The sequence below is a fragment of the Sminthopsis crassicaudata genome, chromosome 3 (assembly GCF_048593235.1).
Source record: "Sminthopsis crassicaudata isolate SCR6 chromosome 3, ASM4859323v1, whole genome shotgun sequence".
NCBI classification, from domain to species: domain Eukaryota; kingdom Metazoa; phylum Chordata; class Mammalia; order Dasyuromorphia; family Dasyuridae; genus Sminthopsis; species Sminthopsis crassicaudata.
Window position 1 is genome coordinate 170,846,766 of NC_133619.1, and position 23,736 is coordinate 170,870,501.

At 32.4% G+C, this 23,736-nt stretch overlaps 1 long non-coding RNA gene across 2 annotated transcripts in view; it reads left to right on the plus strand.

Moving 5' to 3' along the window:
- Nucleotides 1-23,736, plus strand: part of LOC141560810 (uncharacterized) — a 1,071,928-nt gene that overhangs the window by 567,334 nt on the left and 480,858 nt on the right. Inside the window, exon 2 of one of the 2 annotated variants that reach the window (XR_012487821.1) lies at nt 6,418-6,500. The exons of the other annotated variant lie outside the window; for it this stretch is intronic. This is a non-coding gene — a long non-coding RNA (uncharacterized LOC141560810). The remainder of the gene's footprint in view (nt 1-6,417; nt 6,501-23,736) is intronic. 2 annotated transcript variants of the gene reach the window in all.

Consider the following 23,736-nt stretch of genomic DNA (forward strand, 5'->3'; position numbering starts at 1 on the left):
GTAAACAGAATGGCACTGTGAAGAGTCACACATCTTAAGTCTCTTTCCACTGAGGGCAGGCTCTGTTCTTGCTCTGTCTCCCCTCAAACCTTTTATAGACAATGGAGGCTCCCAAATATTTTCAGGGTCAGTAAGATGAAGTAATCAGGTCTTTTCTTCTTGAATAAACTGAGAGCCTTGAGGGTGAATGTCAGGTCATTGCTCTGGCAGAATACTTTCCCAGTAGTTGTTTGGCCATCAGTGCCATATTGATTTAAATGAGTTTGTATTTGCCTCTTTAACCCTAGTGACCTGGCCCTGTTTTAGCCATATAAAGTACCTCAGAAGGTCAGAAAGAAGGAAAGGCTTTGGGAAACAGGACCAGGGTTGGCAGGAAGCTCCTTGCACTTTGAGATGAACAGTTTGCTTCTAATCCCTTCATCTGCCCCTTTAGTTTCTTTTTGTTTCATTTGCCATAAACACTTGCTGTGAAGCCAACGTTCAGTTCTGAAAGGATTTTTTTTTGTATTCCTCTCATTTCTGTTGAAACATGACACTCAAATTGGAGATGGGAGCAGAGATCAACAAACCCTGTCAGCTCTTGTCAACCCAGGTGTAACAGTGCGATCTTCTTAAATTGCTGCTAATCTGCCAAAGATCTCTTTATCTGCAGCCTCCATCATGCTGTTTGCTCACATTTGGTTAACACTTTAAATTTCTCTTTCTGAGGTGTCACTGTTTGCCATTTAGTAACTAAGAAGAACTGCGAGAGCAGCTTATAGCACAAGGATTTGGGAAGCTAGCAAAGCTGATTAGCTATTCAGGGAGAATAATCTTATTGAAAGTAGTAAGAGCTGTATAAAGAATGCTTTTCCCTTCCCCGTAACAATCTTCTAATTATGTTGTCAAGCTTGCTGTGGAGTGCTCCCCCTGTGCCATTAAGAAACCGTTTTCTATGTTAAGAAAGAAATTTCCAGATTGTGATGCTGTTTGCTGATTTTTTTTTATTGTTTAAAGAATATGTATGTATTAAACCAAACATTAAAAAAAAAAAAGATTCATGTGCCGCATAATTATTGAAGATGAAGCACTCAGGCAGCAGAAGGAGAGGGGAGCGGGAGGTGAGTGGGTGTGTGTGTAGGGGGGAGATGGGGAAGAGCAGTGGTTGGGGGTGGGGGTAAGGATTAGTATTCTACATCAGTGCAGGAGACTTCACCTCTCTGGCTGGCTTCTGAATCTTGCTGGGACCTTTGTGAGCAAAATGCAGTTATAAATCGATAGCTGCTTGAAGGGTCAGAAATGGGGCCAATAGATATCTAGGACTGTGGGTTTTTGAGTGAAGCTGAACAACATTTCCGGTCGATAGATGTTCTTCATTGAATAAGAAAAACAAGAAGTTCAAATTGTGCATAGATGGGCCCTGGTGTATTCCTCCTTTCTTAATGGAAGGCATGAGGGGGGAAGGAGAAGATGATTTATGCAGGAAGAAACAAACTCAGCAGTCAAGATTGGTCTTGTTGAAAATCATGCTTCTGTTTGCTAGTCCAAACCTCATCAAAATATTTAGGAAGGACAGGTAGATTGGTCTATTTCAGTCAGCATGCCCATTTCAAGTCTTCTACTGTCTGATAATCCAAATAATGAACAGTTTGGAGCTTTTCCTTCATCTCTGCATGATGTGCACTTGTGTCAAGAAATTTTTATTAAAGTAAAAAAAAAACAGTGAAACTGAATTCCAACAGGTCCCATGGCTCAAAGTACAGTGTACCTGTCAACCCTATCACCAATTAGGAAAGTGAATATGATACAAAAGGGATTTGTCCTTGAATAATTTGTCATCTGGAGTTATTCTAAATTAATTGCTTCAAATATACTAGTTAATTCATCTGGGAGTTCATTACATCTTTGTTGCAAAATCTTTATAGCACATTTTAGAAAAGCAGGGCTCCTTTGAGGACTTTACTCAGATAGGGCCACCTGCCTAAAATCTGACTTCATCTAGGCTGAAGAAATTCATCTTTAAAACCTATTCTAGTGGTCTTTCTTTTCCTCCCTACCTGCCTCATTCGAGGACATCTTCCTTGGAATCATAGACTTCTAGAGTAGTCAATTCTACTTATATATAACATCTCTAATGTTTGTTCCCTTCTCCATTGGTGCAGCAAACTACCTATTCAAATTCTCATCACTACTTTTTCAAACTTTCCCCTCTTCTCTCCAGATTCAAAATTGTCAAAATAATCTTCCTAAGGTATAGATTTAACCTGTGTCATTGAGTCAGTCCAAATCACTTAGTGAAGAACCATTTGCTTCTAAATTAAACAAAAATTCCCTAGCTTCCATTTAAGACTCTTTCCTATTTATTTCCAGTGTAATATCACATCACTCTCATGAATGTATTCTATATTTCAGCCTAGGTATATCTATTGCTACTCAACATTTGTTTGCTGTCCCCAAACATTCATTCATTTCATATCCATTCCTTCAATATAACCTTCAATTTTTCCTTTTACAGATATCCTGATCCCCCAATTATGCATGCTCTTGTTACCTTTAATTTCTATATGTGGATATTATATTCACATTTTAATATTCCTTAAGAGTAAGAGTAATAATTAAGATTATTTTGTTGCTACATTCTTAGAACCTAGTACAATGCCTTTATACATGAAATATACTTAATAAGTTTTTGTTGAATTACATTGAATTGAATTAAAGCTGGAAAGAAGCCTTGGATATATATTTAATATATTTATTGATACTCTTTTGTCTTTTATATCATAGTTTATTAACCCTACCCCACTCTACATATATACATATATATATATACTTACAATCATATTTGCAAATAATTTGTATAGATACTTTATCTGATGATGAATACAATATTAGGCCCTACTAGTTCTCCAACTCTCTGCCATGAGGGAGGCAAGTGTGTATATCATTTTCTTTGCTCTAGGATCACCAATAGTTTTTCACTAACTCAAAGTTTTATTACTGTGAAGTGATCTTTATATTTTTACATTTTTATATTGTTATTTTGATCTTTTTAAATTCTAAATTGGCAAATGCAGATCTTTCTATGTTTCACTGAATTATTTTTATTTGAGCGATTTTAATATTATAATTTCTATTGCAAACATATTTTTTTGTGTTTTCCAACTTATGGGCATCAATTTTTTCTTGTTTTTTGTTACCACAAAGAGTTGTGATATTAATATTTGGTATATACATTCGACTTTTGTTTTTATCTTTGATTTTCTTGGATTATTTACCCAGTAGTGACATAACTTAATTGAAGCATATGGAAAACTTATTTACTTTTAAAAATAAATCCAAACAGATTCTTCACAGCTTCACTAATAACTCATTACTTTGTCCAAATTAGTGTCTTTAATATTCTATTCCTACTTTTTATTCTTTTTTTTTAAGAATTTGAATGGTTTATTATACTTATCAATGTTCTTAAATCTTTCAAAGTTATTTCTCTTTATATTGTTATATAAATTGTTTTCATTTGTCTGTTTGCTTTTCTCGGCATCACTTAATATACATTGTCCAATGTCTCTCTGAAATTATCTCCTTTATTATTTTCAGGATGTTATACTTATGAGATAATCTCATTGCATTCATATAACACAACTTGTTAAGCCATTCCCAAATTGATGGGTACCCCCTTAGTTTATAGTTTTTTGATACTAAAAGTAGAACTGCCTTAAATATTTGTGTACATATGAGTCTCTTTTCTCCTTTGATTTCTTGAGGGTATAGACCTATTGGGGGTATAAATTCTTCCAGAATGGCTAGATGAATTCATAGCTATGCAAACAGTGCATTTATGTGGCTATTTTCTTCACAGTCCTTCCAATTTTTGTCATTTTCTATTTTTTGGTCATTGATAATCTATATGGATATGAGGTAGAACTTCATGGTTTCTTCAAAGTATATTTTTCTAATCATTTATTGATTTTGAGAGTTTTTTTTTCAAAATTACATTTCTAGTACAAAATTTCCTACTACTTATTAAATTTCTTACTTTGAACATTGCCTTTCCTATTTTTAACCATTTATCATTTGAGAAATAGTTATTATTCTTACAAATTTGTATATGTCTTAGAATTGAGACCAAGAAACTTGCTAAAAAGATTTTTTCTTGACTGTTTTACTTTTAATTTTAGATACATTGATTTAATTGCTGCAAATACTTTTAAATTTTATGCCATCAACTTATCTCTTCTATCTTTTATAATCCTTTCTATTTCATCATGAATTATTGCATATATGTATACAGGATATATCAATTTAGAAGTTATCTTATTTTCTCCTATGATGTGTTGGTCTAAACCTAATTTTTGATGGACTGCTTTTCAGTTTTCTTGGAAGTTTTTTGTTTGTTTTTAAAGTATTGGGACAAGGGCAACCTGAGAAATTTGAAGCCACACTTGAAAATAAATACTCACATAGGTGGTAGGATTTCAGGGAAACTAGAAAAGGCTCTCTCTAACTCCAACTTCCAACCCCATGTTGAACTATATTATTATATTTGTGAAGTATATTATATAAACACACACACACACACACACACACACACACACACACACACATATATATATATATATATATATATATATATATATATATATATATATATATATATATATACATATACATACATAGTATATTCCTGAAAAGAATATGGTTAGATCTAATTAATCACATACTGAAGATGGATTTTTCAGAGACCTTCTTCTAGAAAAGAGATTATTCCAAAAATGAGAAATACTCTGGAGAAAATATTTCATATGAGAATTTAGGATCTTAGAGTTGAAATTTCTTGGTAATTAAATTGTCCCTCTATAGTAATTGAACCATTTTCCTTTAGCCTTCATGAATCTGAATGTAGGTTTACCAAGAATAAAATTGTGGAAAATGAGGTAAAATAATACATACATTATTACAACAAAAAAATAGGTTGGCAAATAATTGATTAGAGAACAACAATATAAGGGATTTCTAAATCTTGATAGTACTGACATGTATCACAAGTTTCCAGTGCCTTTTGTTCTTTAATAAATAAAGCATTACACATATTCCTACTTTCATTTAAGAGAAAGAGGAGGAGAAAAGGAAGAAAAACCAAAAGGTCATGATCTGAATATTTCAATAATAACTACTTAGAATATTCTCAATGACTCAATGAACTTATTAAAGCATGATTATTTCTGTTTTGTAATCTCTGTAACAATTAAAAAATATATATATGACCAAAGTGGTATTCTGCCTAATAAGGTGAAGCTTTATAAACTGTCTCTTCAATAGAATTTGTCTTCATCATCTGTCTTCAGGTATTTGTTCCTTCTTAGGGCTTCCAGGGTTTTATGTGCATTTTTCACTTATTGACATTTATTTAGCTTTATAGATATTACCATGGTTTTTGGCTATTGGATAGAAATTTGCCTTGATCCTCACAGTTGCTAAATATTCATGTTGAATCCTCCCATTCTTATCTTAAAAAAAAAAAAAAAAGAATATAAGTTCTTTAAGGGTAGTGTCTGTTTTGTTCAGATTTTCACAACCCCAATATTTAGTAAAAAAAATTTCTGATTTATAATAAGTATGAAATAGATATTCCTTGAATGAATGAGAATCAGAATATTGTATTTTAATGGGGAAAGTACCAGATTGGGAGTGACAATATGTGGATTCTAATCCTGTCATCTTTTTATTTTTAAGTTTTATTTATTGATTTTGTTCCATACTTTTAAAAAATAATAGCTTTTTATTTTCAAAATATGTGCAAAGATGATTTTCAACATTCATCCTTGTAAAACATTGTGTTCCCAATGTTTCAATTTCCCTCCTTCACCTCCACCTCCTCTAGATAGTAAGTAATATTTAAACATGTGCAATTCTTCTATACCTATTTCCACATTTATTATGTTGCACAAGAAAAAATCCGCTCAAAAAGGCAACAAAAAACAAACAACAACAAAATAGGTGAAAATATTATATTGTGATCCACATTCAGTCCCAAGAGTCTTTTTTCTGATTGCAGATGGCTCTCTCCATAAGAAGTCTATTGGAATTGGCCTGAATCACTTCATTGTTGAAAAGAACCACATTCATCAGAATTGATCATCACTTTATTGCTGTGTACAATGTTCTCTTTAATTCTGTTGTTTCTGTTAACGTTCTATATGACCTTGGGCAAATCATTTAACATTTCTGAGTCCTAAATTCCTTGTTTGTAAAATAAGGGATCTGAAGAAGATAAGAGATATCACAATAATTCTAATTGTGCAATTCTCCACATTCAATATTGAATGAAGTTCAATAAAACTTCAATGAACTTTTTTCAGCAGTCTTTTCAAAATGATTTCTTTTTATTAATGGTATAAGTTCACTTTTTTAAAATATCATGTTTTTAAATTGTTACAGGGAAAAAACTGCTACTGACCTACAGCATACCTGAGAAAGGCTTAATTGTATAGACATAGACTATATTCCAAACTTGGAGCTTGGTGAGTTGAGTTTTCATTGTTCACCTATATACCACCACTTTAGTGTCCAATGGCCTCTGCTTTCTTAGCTTGCTAGTTGAAGATGTAGCAAAATTACTTTCAAAATCAAAAATAAAGTTTATAATATATGTTGATGTCATCTATCCCAGGTTCACTATCCTTTCTATATACCCCATATAGATTTCAATTCCCTCATGTTTCTCTTTTTGTCAAGCAAACACAGATGTTCTATTATCATGCATGGTTCACTTGAGAATGCTTTTCTTCCCAAGTTAGGCCCCAAGTAGACATTAAAGCTATTTTCCCCTCCCAGATTGTGCCTATTTTTTCCCTTTCACTTGTCAATGCAAATCTTCCATTTGCTATATTGAATATTTACCATCTTTCCCTATCCTATCCCTAATAGCTGAGAAATACTCCTTTTTCTTTATGACCAAATCTTCCTTTTCAGTTCTTCTTATGTTAAGTAGTTGTAAAGTTTGTGGCCCCCAAATCAAGGCTTTAGGAAAAAACTCCATTTCCCAAATTATTTTTATTCTAAATCTAACATTATAAACCATTTTTAGTAAAGAATACTGAAATTGACTTTTGGTAATAATTTTTGTAAAATTGGGAATACTATTTTCCCTTTATTTCAAAAATGAATTTTTTTTACTGGATTGTTTCAGTTTATCAGTTTTTTCTTTTAAAACTCCAGAGTTTCATTTTCAAATTTCCTGAGTTTTATTTTAAAATGCTTTTGTTATTTTTCCATAGCCATGAAATTTTCTTTTTAAAATATTGCTTTTATAACACACAAGATGCTCAATAAAATAAAAGCCTCAGAATAAGGATGAATTGGTTAAAATCATCCTCTGACACATACTAATTCTGTGGCCAAGGACAAGCCATATAACTTTTTAGTCTGTCAGATAAATCTCTAAAAATCTAGATTATTTCTCATTGTGAACTTGCTACACTCATCAGATCATCATTCAGTACAAATATGCATGCATATGCATATACATAGATAAATTATATGTACATGTTATATATGTACATTTATACATACATACATGTACATATATGTGTGTCTAGTTATAGATAAACACAGAGACACAGACACTGTCATACATATAGACAAAGACACACATACATGTATGTACGAATGTGATGGTTAGATTGGATTAAGTGATGGAGTTTTAATTATGGTTCTTGGTGATAGGAGACAAGGCATGAAGGAATAGAATAGAGAGTATTAAATCTGAAACCATATAGAGTGTGCCTGATGTGGAAAGATAATGTATATAGTAGATTCAAAGAAAGCAAGGAATTGTGAAGTTTAGGTGGGTAAAGTCTCATTCATATTCTACTGAAATTAATCTATGAGCCTTTGAAGCAGTAGCAGCAGCAGCAGCAGCAGCAGAAGCTTTAGGAGCTCTCAGTACAGAGATGTTAAAGGAATCAGTTGAATGGTCAGAAAGAGATTACTGGGGCTTTTTGCTAAGTTTAGGTGCAAAACATGGTACTGTTTGACAATTCTAGGTCACAATTCCAGGGTGGAGAGGAACAATTATAGTCAATCTGAAGGGAGCAGGGGCCATGGTGGCAGCTTGTTTTGCAGGGGGGGAGGGGTCAATTGGGGTTAAGAGACTTGCCAAGAGTCACACAGTTAAGAAGCATTAAGTGTCTGAGGCAGAATTTAAATGAAAGTCCTCCTGAATTCAGGGTAGCACTCTATCCATTGCACCATCTAGCTGTCCCCCTGGTTGCAGTTTCAAAGCAAAAGTGAACTCAATACTTGTGGTTGCAGTAAGGGAACCATGTCATAGATCCAGATATGAGAGAACTGGTAGTACTTATACCTACAGGAAAGCAGGGGCTCTTTCTGCATAAACCAGAGTATAGATCAGGTGATCAGTAACCACATTTTTCAATATATCACATCACTTTGGAAATAATTAAAGTGGCAGACCCCTACAACTAGCTCTGAAAACAGCAGCATGAAAAAGCCTAAAGCTTGAAACAGTACCTTTGCAACCCCAGGAGAGCAGAACCCAATTTTACCATGAAGTGCAAAGTCAAAAGAATGAAAAATAAAGGTGAAATATTTCTTCAGAAAAACTTGATCTGAAATATGGATCAAAAAGATCTAATTTAAGAATTAGTTCAGACCCAGCGCTACTACTGGGATTATATCCCAAAGAAATACTAAAGAGCGGAAAGAGACATATATGTGCCAAAATGTTTGTGGCAGCTCTTTTTGTTGTAGCTAGAAACTGGAAGATGAATGGATGTCCATCAGTTGGAGAATGGTTGGGTAAATTGTGGTATATGAAAGTTATGGAATATTATTGCTCAGTAAGAAATGACCAGCAGGAGGAATACAGAGAGGGTTGGAGAGACTTAAATCAACTGATGCTGAGTGAAATGAGCAGAACCAGAAGATCACTGTATACTTCAACAACGATACTGTATGAGGATGTATTCTGATGGAAGTGGAAATCTTCAACATAAAGAAGATCCAACTCACTTCCAGTTGATCAATGATGGACAGAGGTAGATACACCCAGAGAAGAAACACTGGGAGGGGAATGTAAATTGTTAGCACTAATATCTGTCTGCCCAGGTTGCATGTACCTTCGGATTCTAATGTTTATTGTGCAACAAGAAAATGATATTCACACACATGTATTGTACTTAGACTATATTGTAACACATGTAAAATGTATGGTATTGCCTGTCGTCGGGGGGAGGGAATAAGGGAGGGGGGGTAATTTGGAAAAATGAATACAAGGGATAATATTATAAAATATATATATATATATATATAATAAAAAAAATTTAAAAAAAAAAAAAAAAAAAAGAATTAGTTCACTACCTAATCTAAACATTATATTTCAAAAAAAAATTATCAAGGAAAACTGCCTTGATAACCAGAGAGAAAAATGGAAATGAAAAGAACTCACTGATCACCTCCTGAAAGAGACTGCAAAATGAAAACTTCCAGGAATATTAAAGTGAAATTCCAGAACTCCACAATCAAAGAGAAAATACTCTAAGCAGCAAGGAAGAAACCATCTAAATAACATGTGATCAGTAAAGTTCATACAATGTTTGATAGCTACCCCAAATTGGAAGGCTTAGATAATGATATTCCAGAAGGCAAAGGAGCTGGGATTACGACCAAAAAATATCCACTCAGGAATACCAAATATAATCCTCGAGGGAAAAAAATGGATATTTGATTAAATAGAGAACTTTCAAGAATTCCTGCTTTTAAAAAAGCAGAACTGAATAGAAAATTTGACATTCTAACAAAACACTCAGGAGAAGCATAAAAAATAAAATATGAAAGAAAAATCATGAGACTCAATAAGATTAAATTGTTTACATTCTTATATGGGAAGATGATTCATGTAACTCCTAATAACTTCCTCATTATAAAGGCAGATAGAATGAGTCTACAGAAACAGAGTACATAAATATAAGCTGATTATGTTAGGATGATCTAAAAAATAAGTTGAGAATAAAGGAGGATACACTGGGAAAGAACGTGTGAGAGAAAGAATGGGAAAAGGTATCTCACATAAAAGTAGCATGTAAGGAAGAGCTTTTATAATGGAAGAAAAAAGGGTAGGAATGATGGGCAATGCTTGAATATCATTCTCAACAGAATGGGTTCATAGAAAGAACATATACCTACACCCATATACTCATTACCCACATATACCCTAAATTTGGAATAGAAATCTATCTTATATAATAGAAAAGTAAGATGAAGAAAGAGATGACACTAGTGAGCTGAGGTGATAAAAAGAGCAATGTTTAAAGGAGACAATGATCAAAAACAAAATGGGCCCAACAGCAAAAAGAGAAATTCCACTTAAAATAATTGTAGACAAAAAACAAACAAACAAACAACAACAAAAAAAAAAAACATTTGAGTGCCTACCTGCCAAGACAAATCCAAGCAAATCCATGAACACAATTAGAATATATATCTCACACAAATAAAGTCTGATCTAAACAACTGGAAAAATATAAAATGCTCATGAGAAGGTCAAGCTAATATAATAATGGCATAATAAAAAATGACAATTACTTAAATTGGTCTTCTTGTTCAGTGCCATACTAATTAATTAAACTGCCAAAAAAAATTATTTTATAGAACTAGAAAAAGTAATAGCAAAATTCATCTGGAAAAACAAAAGGTTGAGAATATCAAGGAAATTAATGGAAATGCAAAGGACAGTGGCCTAGAAATATCAGACCTAAAACTCTTTTATAAAGCATCAGTCATAAAAACTATTTACTTCTGGATCAGAAATAGAGTGATGGGTCAACATGACACAATAATCAATGACTATAGTAATCTAGTATTTGATAAACTCTGAAACTCTAGCTTCTAGGATAAAAACTCACTATTTCAGAAAAAATTTCTGGGAAACTGGAAAATAATACATCAGAAACTCAGCTTTAACCTATAAATCACACTCCATACCAAAATAACGCCAAAATACTATATGATTTGGGCATAAAGGATGATGTTACAAAATCAACACAAATAAAATTTAAAAAGTTGAAAAAAACTTTACAGCAAAAGTTTCTGATAAATGCTTCATTTCTAAAATATATAAAGAACTATTAAAAATTTATGAGAGCACAAGTCATTTCCCAATTGACAAATGGTCAAAGGATATGAATAGACAATTTTCAGTTGATGAAATTAAACCCATCTCTGGTCATATGAAAAAATTTTCTACATCACTATTGATTAGAGAAATGCAAATTACAACAACTCTGAGGTATCATTTCAAACCTTTCAGATTAGCTAAGGTGACAGAAAAAGATAATGATAAATGTTGGAGGGGATATGGGATAATTGGATACTAATGCATTGTTTGTGGAGCTGTAAAATGATCCAACCATTCTGGAGAGCAATTTGGAACTATATCCACAGGGCTACTTGTTGTGAGCATACTCTTGGATCCACCAGTGCTACTACTAGGTCTGTATAAAATATTTGGGCTAGAAATGTCATTTTAGAGAATAGAAAAGTAATGAATTAATGGGTAAGGGAAACAAAGCAAGAATCATTTATTAAACACTTACTAGGCATTATGCTAAGCACCAGGGACAAAAATAAATTAAAAAGGACAATACCTGTTTTTGAGGACTTTACATGCTAATAGAAGGAGATAATACACAAAAAAGAACTGGGGGATGGGTGGGACAAAATAGGGGAGATTATTCATGGTGGGAAGGAACATGGTAACAAAATCTGGAAAGTCAGAGCAGACCAAAATGGAAATGAAAATTGTCCAGACTGAACCCCTATTTAAATGGAGATACTTGATAACTTACAAATAAAAGAGAAAGGCCAATAGAGAAATATCCCAGAGTGAGAAAGTCTTTGGTTCAGATAGATGTTCTAAGGTGAGAAGATCTTTGACACTGAGAGAACTTTCATAGTGAGATGACAACAGGTATGATGGCAAAAAAAAAAAAAAAAAAAAGAAAAAAGTCAGAGTCAGTAGGGTAAATAAGAATCAGATCCTTGTAACATTAAAGATGAAGGTAGCACAATGGATAGAGTGCTGGACTGGAAATGAGGAAAACCTGAGTTTAAATACAGCCTCCAATACTAGCTGTGTGATCCTTAGCAAGTGATTTAATCTCTTTCTATCTCAATTGCCTCATCTTTATTTTTTTAGAAATATGTTAAAACAGATGTTAAATCCAATATATGTATACATATTTATACAGTTATCTTACTGAACAACAAAAAAAAATGGATCAAGAAGAAAAAAAAAAAAAAAACCTGAGAAAGAAAACAAAAATGCAAGCAAACAACAATAGAAAAAGTGTGAATACTATGTTGTGGTGCACACTCAGTTCCCACAGTTCTCTCTCTGGGTGCAGATGGCTCTCTTCATCATTGAATAATTGGAACTAGTTTGAATCCCCTCATTGAAAAGGGCCACATCCATCAGAATTGATTATCATTTAGTCTTCTTGTTGCTGTGTATAATGATCTCCTGATTCTTCTGATTTCAATCAGCATCAGATCATGTAAGTCTCTCCAGGCCTTTCTGAAATCATCCTGTTGGTCATTTCTTACAGAACAGTAATATTCCATAACATTCATATACCATAATTTATTCAGCCGTTCTCCAATTGATGGGCATCCATTCAGTTTCCAGTTTCTAGCTACTACAAAGAGGGCTGCCACAAAAAGTTTTGTACATACAGGTCCCTATCCCTCCTTTAAGATCTCTTTGGGATATAATCCCAGTAGTAACACTGCTGGATCAAAGGGTATACACAGTTTGATAACTTTTTGAGCATAGTTCCAAATTATTCTCCAAAATGGTTGGATTCGTTCACAGTTCCATCAACAATGTATCCATCCCAGTTTTCCCACATCCCCTTCAACATTCTTCATTATCTTTTTCTGTCATCTTAGCCAATCTGAGAGGTGTGTAGTGGTATCTCAGAATAGTCTTAATTTGCATTTCTCTGATCAGTAGTGATTTGAAGCACCTTTTCATATGACTAGAAATAGTTTCAATTTCTTCATCTGAAAATTGTCTGTTCATATCCTTTGACCATTTATCAATTGGAGAATGAATTGCCTCGTTTTTAAAATGGGAATAGTAAAAGCTCTCATCTGTCAGTGTTGTTGTGAGGATAAAATCAGATAATACTTGTAAGACACTTTACAAACTTTAAAGTGTTACATAAATGCTATTATTTAACTTAAATTTCCAATGTGGAAAAATAGGACCAAAACTGAAGATAAAATTTCTTTACAAAACTGACCAGAAACAAGAAAAACTGATCATGCATTCAAATAAGCACATTATGAGACTATTTGTACGTGAGAGTCAAATAAATGCACAGAATATATTTATTTGACTATTGTCACATGTACATAGGATCCCTCACTGAAATAAATGCATTCTCGGTGTTTATTTCAATACATAATCATTTAAATAAACACAGCTGTGCCTATTTCTCTGTGAACTACTCTACATATACAAACCCCTCACCTAGAGCTCAGCACCTCAAAAGATTATCAAAAAGTTAATAACAATCCTGGAAAAATCTAGTTCCCCATGATCACCCTAAAAATGACCATTGAAAAACTGAAAAGAAATAGAAGTCCTAGGAATGCTCAAAATAAAATTAACTTACTAAAAATACGATAAATGTATCAGAGGAAGAGCTTTGATACATTTTTTTAAAAATTGGATAGGAAAGCAAACAGAAAATATTAGAAGAAAAGCATACTAAAATGTTATCACAATTAGGTCCAGAATGCCCACAATTTTAGCAAGTGGTTATTAGACCCAGTAAAAGATTAAAGGAGAAAACAAAAACAGAAGTGGGAGGAAAATCAGTAGGAATTTTAAATATCTGAGTGCAGTTTTATAATTTTGGGAATAACAACATCATCTCATATTTATATAATCTTTTAAGACTTGCAGAGTACGTTATTTCATTTTATAATTCCTAAAAACCTGAGGGGCAAATGCGATTATTCTTACCAATTTACAGACGAGGAAATTGAGACTTAGGGAAATGAAATGATTTAGCCAGAATTCCAATAGACTTGTGATAGAAAAGGTCATCCACAACCAGAGAGAGTTCTATGGATGGAGACTGAATGTGGATCAAATGCATAGTATTTCCACCTTTTGTTGTTATTGTTGTTGTTGTTGCTGTTCTTTGCTTGCTTTTTTCCCTTTCTCATTTTTTTTCCCTTTTGATCTGATTTTTCTTGTACAGCGTGGCAAATATATAAATATGCTTGGAAGAACTGCATATGTTTGAATTTTATTGGATTGCTTGCTATCTTGGTGAGGAGAGGGAGAAAAATTTGTAGTACAAGATTTTGCAAAGGTGAATGTTGGAAACTGTCTTTGCATGTATTTGGAAAAATAAAATATTAATTTTTTTAATGTACTGCATAGCTACTATGTGTCAGAGGTCTAATTTGATCACAAAGGAAGAAATATAGATATTTTAAAATTCTAGGAAGGGATAAAAAAAACCTTGAAAAAAATTAGTAGAATTGTAGAGAAAGTTGATGTAGTAGATAGAGCACCAGCCCTGAAGTCAGGAGGACCCGAATTCAAATTTGGCCTCAGGCACTTAACACTTCCTGGTTGTGTGACCCTGGGCAAGTCACTTAAGTCCAAGAGCTTCAGGAAAAAAAAAAACAATAACGGACAAATTATGTGGAGACTAGGATAGTGTACTGAGCTTAGAGTTCAGGAGACTTGAATTCTAATTTTGTCTCACACACTTGCTGTATGACTTATGTAAATAATTTCTTTCAGCCTCAGTTTCCTCATCCATAAAATAAACTTAGTTTCTAAAGTCCTTTAAAGTTCTAGATCCATGATGCTTGTATTCTATGAACCAAAAACAAAATTATTGATATGATAGAAGCCAATGTGGTAACAAAAAAAAGAAAAAGAAATAGAGACAAAAACAGTCAACTTTGTAAAATTAAGAAAAGATTTGGGAGTGATACAGATAAGAATTGCAGAATTATATGCTATATCACAATTGAGTAAATCTTAGAATTATTAATAAGCCTACCAAGTGCTAGGTTCTACAGTAAATTATGAGGCAACAAGTTCAAAGGACAAAATAATCTGTACTTGTGAATAGTTTACATTTAATGTGGAAGAGAACCCACATACAATATATAAATATCAACAGCATAATAATAAATAGATATAAATATGTACAAGTAATTCAACAAATTTTTACAACATGTTAGGCATTGTGTTAATGACTCCACTGTATATGATAAAGTAATTAAAAATAACTCATTTTGAGAAAAGGCACTAATATTTGAGGGCCATGAGAGATGAGGAAAGATTTCATGCTGAAGTTGGGATTTGAGCTTTGCCCTAAAAAAAAATAAAAACATTCTGAGTGGAAAGTAAGAAGGAACACATTCCAAGCATGTGGGATAGCCAGAGTGAAAGCATGGAAATGGGAGATTCAGAACCAAAAGAAGAACAGAGAGAACACCAAATAGGCTGTGTTGTAGAATGTGGGACAGGGTATATTGTCCAATGATGGTGGGAAAATAAGTTAGAGCTGGGTGGCAAAGGGCTTAAAAAGCTCAATACATTTGTTTCTCTTTTATTCTAGAAGTAAGAGGAAGCCATTAGATTTATTTTTAATAAAGGAGACACTCAATAAGATAATTCACTTAAAGAAAATTATTTTGGTAGCAGTAAGGGAAATATTAAAGAACATACTTCATTATATTTATATAATATTATAATTATTATCTATATTATAATTTATTATATTTAATAAAGCTGTCTTAGAAAAATTTCTAGTTATCAAAGACAAGTTACATTGCAAATAGAACCCCAAGAAGAAATTCTAATTTCTACTCATCAAAATACATAATTATTAAACTTTAAAACTATGATCATGACAAAAATCCTTAAAGTATATACAGAACAAGAAAGACACAAATTTTTCAGAAACAATAACCACCATGAGAATGAACCAAAAAAATTAGAATTTAACAATTATAAAAATTTTTAAATGCTATTTGATATCTCAAATGTATTTTTCTTACAAATTTTACTCTTCTTTTTTGAAAAATTAAAAGAAAAAGATTCATGTAAACCCAAAGGACCTGAACAACTTATATAAAAAGAAAAGAAATACTTTGAAAGAATATTTGGCACTTAAGCAGAAACACTACAGAGAAAAAATTAATATTGTTCAATTTTAGTTAATGAGTTTCATATTAATGTGAGAGTCTATTAAGAGTAATAATCGATTACTTTAGTTGGTAAATAATACAACTGGGCTTGGAAAAATAAAATAAAGCATTGAGGGAGACAAAAGCAAAAGTAATGGAAACAAATAGATGCTTTATATGTGTGTATGTGTATATATGCATATATAAACATCAAAGAAATAATGGAAAAGTAAAATAGAAAAACAATGCAAATTGAGAATTAGAACTAATCTCAAAATAAAGCTCCTATTTTTGGCAAAATGGAATGAAAGTCAGATATTTTATGAAGGTAATGTAAACATAGAGGGTCTTTCTGACTTCATTAATAGCAAAATAAGACAAATTATACACATACATATACACAAACACATCTACCCACACTTGTGAATAATTATAAACATAATTTGCCAAAGGAGAAAATGTGCCATTTTATAAATTAAGACACTGAGGCTTAAACTGGTTAAGTAATATGCTACCACAGACCAACAGCTGATAGTCAATAGACTTATCTTCCTCTGACTTAACATTAATTGTATGCACTTGTATGAAGTCAATTAGCCAGGGATTATATCAGCATCTCATTAATTTATCAGAATAAGCATTTACTCTAAATCCAATGCTAAAGAATATCCTCATAAAAGAGGATGCAGTCATTTGAAGGAGAGGAAAAAAGTCATTAAAAAAACAACAACAAGGCTTTTCAGCCTCTGAACTCTTTTCAAACAATGTATAAGTTATAATGTGAAAGGAGTGTGAGAAAATTTCAACTTGGTTTAGGTGGAATTCCACTTCAGAAAATGACACATAATTTTGGTTGGAATGGCTGCTGAAGGATGTAACAGAGGAACATTTCATTGCTGAGCTATTTGAACTGGCATTGACTTCTTTGCAAACAGACCATTGTCATCTCTAGTATATTTGTCCTTTAAGTGCCTTAATATTCACCCATAAATGGGAAAAGAAAATGGGTAATAATATAGGAGAAAGATGTCCTTTCCAGTTCTTTCCAATCCCCTGGGTTTCAAATTCCTCTGAAGTGCCTTTGATTTAGCAATTCTAGATAGTTCTAGTTGTTGGAAGAAATCTATCTTCTGCCACTCGATCAGAGATAAGGAGAAACTAGTTTTTGTCTGATGCCAAGTATGAATGAAAAGGTCATAAAATATACCTTAGGGAAGAATCTTGTAAAGAAAAAAAAAAAAAGCCTCGGGTTAAATTCTCATCAGCTGATATAAAGGCACAGTGATGTAGTGAGTGTTGAAATTGGAACTGGGAAAAATCAGAGTTTGAATTGGGAATTGTGAGCTATGTGAACTTGTAGAAGTCATCTAACTTCTTTGTGCCTTAGTTCCTTCATCCAATAATTGGGGAGAAAACTTGTAGTATTTACCTCACAGGGTTGCTGTGACCCTCAGATGAAATAATATATTGCTATGTAAATGTAGTTACTATGTAAAACAGATTGTTTAGGTTAGCTAAACATGTGCTTAGTATTATATATTATTCCTATGATTTTTTGTTTATGACATATTTATCTAACTTTGAGGAAATTTCTGAGTTCATTTAATTTATTGACCTCCAGGGATTTTTAAGAATTTCATCAAAGTGTTTCCATATGTTAATATGTATCTTAAGGATATAACTTTTCTTCTAAGGGCTGCTTTAACTGCATCTCAGAAATAGGTACTTTTTATCATGTGTTTTCTGGAGAATCTACTTTTTCCTTGTGAATTTAGTGACGACATCATTAGTGCATAAACATTCTATGGTGATATATTTTTTTCATAGTCAATTTCATTGCTTTTAAGCAAAACATAGTTTTCTTATTTATATTCCCTGACATAAAATTTGCATAAAATTTTAAATTTGTGATTTTTGTGATTAGAACTCCTGTCTTCTCTATAAACCACTTGATTAGTAGTAAATTTTATTCCACTTTCTCATTTTCATTCTGTATATATCTTTGTTTTAGCCATTGTTCTTATACACAGTAAATTGTTGAGTTTTGTTTTCTTATCAACTCTGCCATTCTCTTATTTTAATGAGTTGTTTAATCTAGTCACATGTGAAGTTATAATTCTAAGGTTTGTATTTTCCTCCATTTATTTTTAAACTGATTTTTATTCCATTCCATTCTTAAGTCAGTACTGTAGTACTACCCTTGTATTAATATCATCTTTGTTTATTTCCAATCTCTCCTTCCAATTCCAGGTTACCTGCCCGTACCATAATCCTTGAATTTAAGTTATGAATTTAGCTTGCTTTCTTTTGTTTTGGATTTCTCCCATTCTGAATATAGATAATAAGGTAGTTCAAAATCCATTATTAGCTCTTTTTTCAACCTCTTATTTTGCAACCTCTTTATTTGAGTAAGTACTTTTTGTGCCTTTTTTCCAAGAAGTATTCATTTAATTTGTCTTTTTGTATCTCTCCACAACAAGGCTATTCTGAATATTATTCTCTGAAAGGGCTATACATTTAAATGTTTGCTTTTTTTTTTAAATCCTTTTTATATATGTTGTGAACGCTAAAAGTTTTTTTTTTTAATTTTATTCCATCATTTCTTCTCGTTATGTTTTCTATTTCTTTGTTTCACTTTGTTTTGGGGACTCCTATTTTTTGTGCTTTCCTCCTAGAAATGTCAATTGATGAAGAACCTGTCTGGTATAGTGAAAGTTTCTCTATAATTCTAAATTATTATAAGGCTCAATTCTAGTCCTCCTGCTACCATGATCACTGACCTTTGCTAGGTGGAAATATCTTATATTTCCTACCACTCTGAGTGAGGAATATTCACAGGGGACCAAATCTCCCCTGAGGTAAAAATACAACTTTAGGAAGCATTACTCTTGTGCTTTTAAAATTAAATACATTATGAAGTCTCACTCTGGCTCTCTCTGTCTCTGCCTGTTTCTGTCTGTCTCTCTTTCTGCCTCCATCTCTTCCTTTTTTCCTCCTCTTAAATTCTTGTTATTATACATCAGTTGTATTCCTAACTTTCCTCTTCTAAGATGAAATGAGCCTTGCTGCTCTCACCCCACCCTAATCTGAAGAAATTATTCTCTCTTCTCCCATTCAGTTTTTTGCTGTTATTCCCCTCCCCCTCAAAACATTCATTAAATTATAGGGGACAAAAATTTCAAATCACAGAATATTAATTATATTCTTCCTTCATCCCTTCTTCTATAAGACTGTATTGGACACCATTTGCTGGAGTGGGGGTGGGGATGAGGGTTTCTAGACTATTTAATTTGATTTTTTTCCTTCCTTCATCACTATAGATCTTCCAAGTTCCTTGAATTTTGTTTTGTTTTGTTTTGCATAGAAATTCTGAAATTTAATTTCTGTATGCCTTGGATGTTCATATATGACTTCCCTTGCCCATTTCTATCAATGATTTGTAACTTCCAGCAGTCATTAATTTTCCCTCTGTTTAAATATTTTTCTCATATTGCTTCTTGCTATAACTGGGCTTTTCAGTTTATCTTTTTTTTTAGGGGAGGGAGAGCTATGATCCTTATGGATCTCTTTTCAGTTTTAGTCACTTTTGCTTGTATAGGTCTTATGATTTTTTAAAGAATTTTGTGTAGAATAATTTTACATATTATTTGTATCTAATGGTAGTCATCTCTAAGGTGGGAGAGGGAAGAAAAAAGACATTTATATGATAACTTTATTATATGTTTAAAAAGAATGGCAAATTGTTTATAATAGATTTTCAGTTTCAAGTACAGTCATATTTTTATCATACCATGTCATAGACATGCTTGTTTTATTCCATAAATTAAAACAAAGAATTTTGTCACTTCATTATTTTTGTGCAAATTTATCCATGTTTTTCCCTAAAATCAATGAGCTTATCATTTCTTATGGGATAGAAATATTCTGTCACAACCATATGTTACAACTTGTTCTCCATCCCTTAATTGATGTATCACCAACAATTTCCAATTCTTTGCCACCACAAAGAGAACTGCTACAAATATTTTAGAACATATAGGTTCTTTTCCTTTTTCTCTAATTATATTAGGAAACAGATCTAGTAGTGGTATTGCTGGGTCAAAGATATAGGCAAATAAATAATTCTTTGGGCATAATTCCATATCATTCTCCAAAATAGTTGGATCAGTTCACAGTTCCACTGAATTATTTTTCCACATCCCCTCCAATCTTAGAACTGAGAGAAGATATACATTAACAATATTGTTTTAAGAACAACAATAAGTGACTAAGTCATTTTGATTATTATATAAATAATAGAATTCTAGTTTTGAAATATCAGGACACTTTTCCTTGATAATTTCTTAAAAGATGATATCTAGGTTCTTTTTTTTCTTTCATTTTTCTTTTTCTTTTTGAAGTGTGTCTTTCAAGGTAGCCCAACAAATTCTTAAATTGTCTGCTTTTGTATCTCTTTTTCCATTTGGTCAATTCTACTTTTTTAGAAGTTCTTCTCTTTGGTGAATTTGTGTACACCATTTCCCATTTGATTAGTTCTGTTTTTTAAGTTCTTCTCTTTAGTAGATTTTTATGCTTCTTTTACCAAACTATTGACTCTTTTTCATGATTTTCTTGTATCACTCTCATCTCTTATTATAATTTTCCTTCTATCATTCTTATTTGATTTTTAAAGTCCTTTTTAAAAAACTCTTCCAAAAATTCTTTTGGGTCTTGAGACCAATTTATATTTTTAATTAAGGCTTTCAATGTAGCTTTTTTGAGTTTCTTGTCTTCTGTGTTTGTGTTTTCATCTTTCTTGACACCATAATAACTTTCTAGGGTCAAACTCTTTTTTGTGGTTGTTATTTCCTCATTTTTAACTTCTTTCTTGACTTTTAACTTTATGTTAAAGTTGGTGCTTCTGAGGTGGATATGTCCCAAACTTTTTTTGTATTGCTGTTCTCAGAGCAAATCCTGGGGTTCTGTAAGTTTTAAGTTCTTCCAAAGTAGTATGATCTAAGAAGAGACATGGTCAGTGCTTTCTTGTCCTATGCTGTAATCTATGAGAGACCACAAGCACTCCTTTTCATTCTGAAATTGTGACCAGAGTCTCAACTTTCTGATGGTTGAAGGCTTCATCTTCTAGTGTGCTTAAGTTTTTCTCCTTATCTTGAGACTTTGACCTTATGGGTAATGTAACTTCACCCAGTACCAGCAAGGGATCTCTGGAATCTTATGATTAGTTGCCCAAACCCCATAATGTTTGTAAGCTTAGAGCTCCAGAAGCTATTTTCTGCCACCATTCTCAGTTATTTCACCCTATTCTTTTGTTGTTTCTACTACCTCAGAATTCATTTCAAGTTATTATCTTAAAATTATTTGGAGAGTAATTTAGGAGAGCTCAGGAAAATCCCTGCTCTTATTCTGCTGCCCCAGCTCTGAACTAGTATTCTCTTTTTTTAGAATCTTTGCTACTTTAGAGAGAGTTTCTATCATGTTTTCTAAGTTATCTATTTTTCTTATTTATTCTTTCCTGGAAAATCATGATTTCCAATATAATATCCACTTTGATATCTTAATAAAATGTGTACTTTTCTTTTGAATTATTATTGAGCTCCATACTATTATTTCAAGTTACTGAGGAAGTCAAATAATTTATCATCTTACTTTCTCTTTTATTGTTTTGTTTTGTCCTGTTTTCTATATTTCACTTGTTTTTACCCTGTTCTTTAAGTTTATTCTGTTGTGATTTTCCCTCAAGTATGGGAGTCTCTTCTCCCCATTTTTCACCTTTATGGGTTATGGGGATTTCAAAATCCAGTCATTCCTATATGACTCAGGGTAAAGAAAACACCAACATAAATCAGAAACCTAAGCCTGTCAACTTGTTCACACTGTTTTTGTCAGTTACATAGAGTAGGTAAAGATGAATAGAAGCTGAAAATAGTTTGGTTTTTTTGATATTAGTTCGGAAGATTCTTTTTTATTAATTTTATAATTTTTTGACAGTACATATTCATGAGTAATTTTATAACATTATCTCTTGTATTCATTTTTCCAAATTTTCCCTTCACTCCCTCCACTCTCTCCCCTAGATAATAGGCAATCCCATACATATTAAATGAGTTACAGTATAACCTAGGTATAATATATGTGTGTAAATCCAATTTTCTTGTTTCATGTTAAGAATTGGATTCTGAAGGTATAAGTAACTTGGGTAGAAAGACAGTAGTGCTAATAGTTTACATTCAATACCCAGTGTTCCTTCTCTGGGTATAGCTGTTTCTGTCCATCATTGATCAACTGGAAGTGAGTTGCATCTTCTTTATGTTAAAGATATCCACTTCCATCAGAATATATCTTCATACAGTATTGTTGTTGAAGAGTATAGTGATCTTCTGGTTCTGCTCATTTCACTCAGTATCAGTTCATGTAAGTCTCTCCAAACCTCTCTTTATTCATCCTGCTGGTCATTTCTTACAGAGCAATAATATTCCATAATATTCATATGCCATAATTTACCCAACCATTTTCCAATTGATGGACATCCATTCATTTTCCAGTTTCTAGCCACTACAAAAAGAGCTGCCACAAACATTTTGGCACATACAGGTCCCTTTCTCATCTTTAATATTTCTTTAGGATATAAGCCCAGTAGTAGCACTGCTGAATCAAAGGGTATGCACAGTTTGATAACTTTTTGGGCATAATTCCAGATTGCTCTCCAGAATGGCTGGATTCTTTCACAACTCCACCAACAATGCATCAGTGTCCCAGTTTTCCCACATCCCCTCCAAGATTCATCATTATTTGTTCCTGTCATCTTAACCAATCTGACAGGTGTGTAGTGGTATCTCAGAGTTGTCTTAATTTGCATTTCTCTGATCAGTAGTGATTTGGAATACTCTTTCATATTAGTGGATATAGTTTCAATTTCATCATCTGAAAATTGTCTATTCATATCCTTTGACTATTTATCAATTGGAGAATGGTTTGATTTCTTATAAATTAGGGTCAGTTCTCTATATATTTTGGAAATGAGGCCTTTATCACAACCTTTAACTGTAAATATATTTTCCCAATTTGTTACTTCCCTTCTAATCTTGTATGTATTAGTTTTGTTTGTACAAAAGCTTTTTAATTTGATGTAATCAAAATCTTCTATTTTGTGATCAATAATGATCTCTAGTTCTCCTCTGGTCATAAATTCCTTCCTGCTCCACAGGTCAGAGAGGTAGACTACCCTCTGTTCTTCTAATCTATTTATGATCTCATTCTTTATGCCTAAATCATGGACCCATTTTGATCTTATCTTGGTATATGGTGTTAAGTGTGGGTCCATATCTAATTTCTGCCATACTAATTTCCAGTTTTCTAAACAGTTTTTTTCAAATAATGAATTCTTATCCCAAATGTTGGTATCTTTGGGTTTGTCAAACACTAGAGTGATATAGTTGTACCCTATTTTGTCCTGTACAACTAATCTGTTCCACTGATCGACTTAGCCAATACCAAATGGTTTTGGTGACT